Here is a 5,659-nt window from a genome sequence, read left to right as displayed (position 1 = left end):
TACAATATATTTTCTTTTTTTTTAGAGTGCCATACATGTTGGTGTGTGTGTTCAAGCTCTCTACTAGAAAAAAAGTTGTGGGTCTCCTTCTGACACTGTGCTGTTAGCATATAATAACAATTTGAGACTTGAATTCTTCTATATACCTCTGTTCATTTGTGATCACAAATACATTTAATGACCTCCACGTCACAGTCTGGGAATCACATTCAAAAAACAGAGCCAAGATGAGGACCAACCAGTTTTCAGTCTGATTTCCAACCTCAGGAGTCTCTTCCTGGAGTTGAGGTTGGGTGGAAAATAGAAAAGTTAGTCACAGGCAAGTTGTTTTAAGTCCGGGGGCGCTAGTAGCAAGTCTGGAGCTGAAGATGAGAACAGGATTGAAACTGAAGGTTGTTCCAGTTACTTTTATAAGGAGAAATTATAGGGAAGTCATAGGGTTTAGATAGCGTGACATCTGGGTGTGAATCTCGGGTAATTTAGAAGGGAGTAGTTTGTCGTTAAGTACCTCTTAACAAATGACTCTTTGCCTCATTGACTACGAAGTATACTTGATACGTAGCATTTGGATTTACCCAGTAATTCCCACACTATCAAGACACTAAGAAGATGAACAGGTTTACTCAGTCCCTATACTGTTCACAGTAGACCTGCATAAAAACAAAAATATCCCATTGAAGTTAAATCCATACCTTTTCACTTCTGAACATAACCTCAGCTAAAACATCTCTAGCCTACACTCTAGCCAACATCCCCAGGACACAAAGCATATCATTGTTTTACATACTGTACAGAAAATACCCATTGGCACATAACTCTATTCTGATACTTATAAAAAGCCATAAAAAGCCATGCAAACCTTAAATTAAGAAATGGTAAAGGTTGAGGAGTGAGGAGAAGGATCGGTTAGGTTACTGTAGAATTATGTTTACTGTGTGCACTGTAAAAAAAAACTATTCTGATGAAACCTGGGCACTATTCAACTTGGTCACACTTTATTTGGAAAGTCTGGATCTTCCATCTGTAGATGCACTACAGATTGTCATACTATCAACAAACTATCTGTTGATAAGCAGCTGCTTGCTAAAGTTATGGTTAGAGTTAGGTTTAGTATACAGGTTAGAGTAAGGGTTAAGGTTAGGGTTAGGTTTAAGGTTAGGAATAAGGTTTAAGGTTAGGGTTAGAGCTAGGGTTAGGATTAGCAGATAGTTAGTTGAAATGTTACTGATAGTCTGTCGATGACATACAGATGGACTATCCAAGTAAAGTGTTACCTTCAACTTTATTGGATGCTCTGTACAGTTTTCATACGCTTGCATTTTGTCTGTAAATTGATCTGAAACTAAGTTCAGGTCATTTAGTCAAGTTTTTAATAGTTGTTCGATGTCATTGCCAGTCACATAGACCTCCAAATGCTCAGTGTTTGGTATTTAACCCATACATTTAAGCCCTGTCAAATTATTTTTGACCTTACTGCTATTAGCCCAAACAAATACACTCACTACATGGAACAACACATAGTCCCCCCAAAATCTAAAGGAAGTTTGTTCTGAAGTGTGTCGTGGAAATTTCCTTAATTACCAAATGATGAGAGAGCAAATCACACATGAGTCAGAGTTATGCTTAATCTTCACCTTTAATAATAATTCAGCTTTTGCAATGGCATTTTGACTTTCAACAGTTCAGTATAATCTAATGAAAAGTTGAGAGTGCCAACATAATGGCAAATGGGTTCCTTTATAGCAAAGATCCACCCCCTCTCAAGACGACATGACAAAACACAGGTCTTAGGAACTTACACAAAGAAAAAACCTTACTTCAGAGAGAATATCCCCTAGTCAGACAGAGTGGGCTATAAATTATCGTTCAGTTTGGTCTCCTAAACAAAGCTCTTATCTCGTCCTTGGTACAAAATGGTACCAAGACATTACCCCCACCCTATGATATATATCAAATTGTCATTTAGATAGAACCAATTCTAAATACAACCAATCAGAGGACAAACTCACGGAGAGGAGAGTGACCCTATAGGTCAACAAAGAGGGAGCATAGAATGATTCCAGACACTGTCACCCTCCTTTCCCAGATGAGAAAATTAGGGAGTCACTGGCACACAGAAAATATATGTTTACACATGATGACCCCTTGACCTCTCCCCTCTCTGCGGCCCATGCAACTTAGTCCTGACATAGAACAGATAACTGCCAATGGCCACCACTATAGTACAACAAAATACATTCTTATGAGAAATAACTCTTAAGCATATCATGGAAATAAAACATCTTATCTATGTTACCCAACTAATTCTGATCATTCCACAACATTCCCCTCTCAAGGGACTCAGTCCCTTCTGAAGAATCACAATAGTAACATGGCACCTTACTAATAGTAGTTGCAGAGTATATAATACAATTTAAAACATCTATAATCAAAATGTAAAGATAATAAAGAATCAAATCCCTTCAATGTAATTATTCACCCGTCAGAAACTGAGTTTACAATGTTTATACCATAATACAGACTTGCACCTGTTTAAACATATAGAATAATACATTTGTTGAGTAAAAAAAAATAACAAAACATATAAATGCTCCCAAAATTACAAGAGAAACCCTGTCTAAACACAGGCATCATTACAACCTATAGGACAGTCATCCCTCTAAATCCTCATGCTTAGAATTGGGTTCCCCACTATCAGAGATATAGTCAGGAATAGGTCAGAGAAATCATTCATATACAGTGAACCCTCCCTATCTACACTGTCTAGTGAGAATATTTCACTGTGTTCACCTGATTGTTCTCCATCAATCTCAGATTCCTCATCTACACCTACTTCATTTGCAAGCAAGGGCATAGTAAGAACAACATCAACCACTTTATTAAACAATTTCTTCACACAAATGATAATTAGCAACAGAGCAATCAGTAATATTAGACCATAGATGAACCAGTGGAAAATTGTCGCAGCCCAAGCACCAAACACTGACTGAACCCATCCTAACGGATTCCAGTTGATGTCAGGCTGGTGTTCCCTTTCGAGAACACCCCTAAGCTCTTTCAAATGTTCCACTACAATAGTCAAATTGTCATCTCCCTGGTGTATAAATGTACAACAGTGATCTCCTATAATTTGACACACCCCTCCTTCACGTGCTAGCAACATGTCAAGTGCCACCCTATTTTGTGTTGCCATGAGTTGAGTGGCTTGTAATTCTGGTCTTATCATAGAAAACCCTGCAGTGGTCAAATTTACCAGGGATTCCAAATGATATCCTAGCCTATCCAACTCATGTGCATTCACCGATGCCCCACACCAGGGGATTAAACCACGGCAGAACTTTTCCAATTTCGAGGATCGTCGAGAGTCACTAGGGAGGGACATTATTGTATTGCGAGATGTCCCTCTTAATTAGTCTTAACCTGCTTGGAATAGAGGAATTAGTTTTATGCATTACCACAAGGGAGATGTTTAGTTTACCAAAAATACAGCACCCTGTCCAATTTGTGGGTAGGTAGAGATAAGCTTTATCACCACAAATCCAATAATGATCAGTAAATGTTGCCGAGCCAAATTGATGAGGAGAACGATTGTCAGTTTCAGCATCAATAATGGTGTGTCCCACCCTCAGTCTAATGGGGTATCCAGAGCTGCATGTTCCCTTCTTCCAGCTACATCCTATTGGGAAAACACTATAATTGACACATGTTGACATTCCCAGATAGGATTCATTCAATTGTGGTATGGAAATATTGCTTGGATTGTGACAATGACAGGTCCTAAATGGGGTTCGCCGGGGTTGGACTTTAATAGGTTCTGGTACACGGGATCTAGGTTCTAAGATTATTCTACAACACCAATGTGAACAATCAAATCCCCCCCGTAAATCTTTTGTTGATGACAAATTACCATTAATGCATTTATCCCTCAGTGTTCTACCTAGTGAAGGTTGACCCCATGTGTTCTCATTGGACAAAAGCGCCTCTAGTGCACATAGAGTGTCTTTAATGCTGACCTCTACTGAATACTGTAAGAATGGGGAGATCGCTGAATGTGGAAACAAGCTACATACATAACAGGAGGTATTTCCTAACATCAGTTCAGTCTTTACTGTGTAGTTTAGCAGTGACCACCAAGTGTTTCCCTCGTGATTCCTACTGTGATGCTCATCCAGTGGATGCATTGACCTTCTTCTTCTTTCGATATGGGAGCGGCTATTGTTTGCTGGACTCCTGTCCTGAGCCTGCCGTTGGCTCGAGCTGGAGTGGCTGTTATCCAAGTCCCGCAATGGGACTGAACGGTTATCAGTCGAGTCCGTACCATGTTGTCTTTCCAGGACCGGTTGTCCTTGAGTCACAGTCCATATGGCAACTGTAATGAGAAGGCTCAAGACCAGAGCAAGAAACATGATGCGTAGAGTCTGGGCCTGATCCTCCCGTCTAGTGGGTGACTTCCGGCGTCTCTGGTCCTCCATCCTCAGGGTCTGGTGGGCAGTATGGCACCTTCCTGCAGTGATTGGCGTGGATCCAAGTAGACCTCTCAGCTACGCGAACAGCAGTGGGGGTAATCAGCATCACCTGGTATGGTCCAGTCCACCTCTGCTGGATCCAATGCTTTCGTCTCAGGTCTTTCACCACCACCCAGTCACCTGGTTGCAGTTTGTGCAGGATCCCCACCAGTGGCTGGGGTAGAGCCGCTTTCACCCTGGGGAAAATAGCCTTCAGAACATTGTTTAGAGCAGTACAATAACTTACCATGTCATCGTCGCAGCCCATCAGTGTCAGCTTGTTCTGTGGGAAGGGAGAATTAATCATCCTCATTGGTCTACCTGTCAGAACCTCATGAGGAGCCAATCCAGTGGTTCTGTGGGGCCTCCCTCGCATGTACATCAGAGCCAGGGGGATCACAGTGACCCAAGAAAGCCCCGTCTCTGCCATAAGCTTCACCATCATAGATTTCAGCGTTTGATTAACGCGTTCAATTAAACCCCCGAATTGGGGCCTATAGCTACAATGGGTCCTGAGGTCTATCTGCAGACAAGTTCTGTATCACCAGGTTTACAAAGTGGGAGCCATTGTCGCTGGTTAATTTAGATGGTAACCCCCACCTTGGGATGATCTCCCTAAGGAGATTCTTGGCTACTGCCATAGCAGTGGAATGTCGACATGGGAATGCCTCTACCCACTTGGAGAAGGCATCCACTATCACCAGACAATATTTGTAACCTTGACAAGGAGAGAGTTCAATAAAATCCATCATTATGTGTTCAAATGGTCCTTCAGGGGTCGGATGAGCCGACAGTGGCATGGGAATACCTCTTCCCATGTTGTTAGTCATACAAATCACACATTTTGCACAAAATTGTTCAGCAAACACAGAAAACCCAGGTGCAAACCAAAATGTATTTACAAAATCAACAACTCCCCCCTTTGACACATGATCCCTTCCATGTGACAACTTAGCTAAGTAGGGGAAACATGAACGTGGTAAGACTGGTAGCCCAGCTGGGCCCAGCCAGAGTTTCTGCACCTGGTCATATGTACATAGTCGTTTCCACTTCCTCAACTCAACAGGACCTACAGAGGATTGTAAGTCAGAGATATCAGTGGGAGAGAAAAGGTTACTATCAGGAAGTAAAACCATCTGTAACACAGGGGCCTC

Source organism: Oncorhynchus mykiss, chromosome 16 (genome assembly GCF_057628025.1).
Source record: "Oncorhynchus mykiss isolate SJ-2025 chromosome 16, ASM5762802v1, whole genome shotgun sequence".
In the NCBI taxonomy this organism is placed as follows: domain Eukaryota; kingdom Metazoa; phylum Chordata; class Actinopteri; order Salmoniformes; family Salmonidae; genus Oncorhynchus; species Oncorhynchus mykiss.
Note: the sequence above shows the minus strand (reverse complement) of the source record.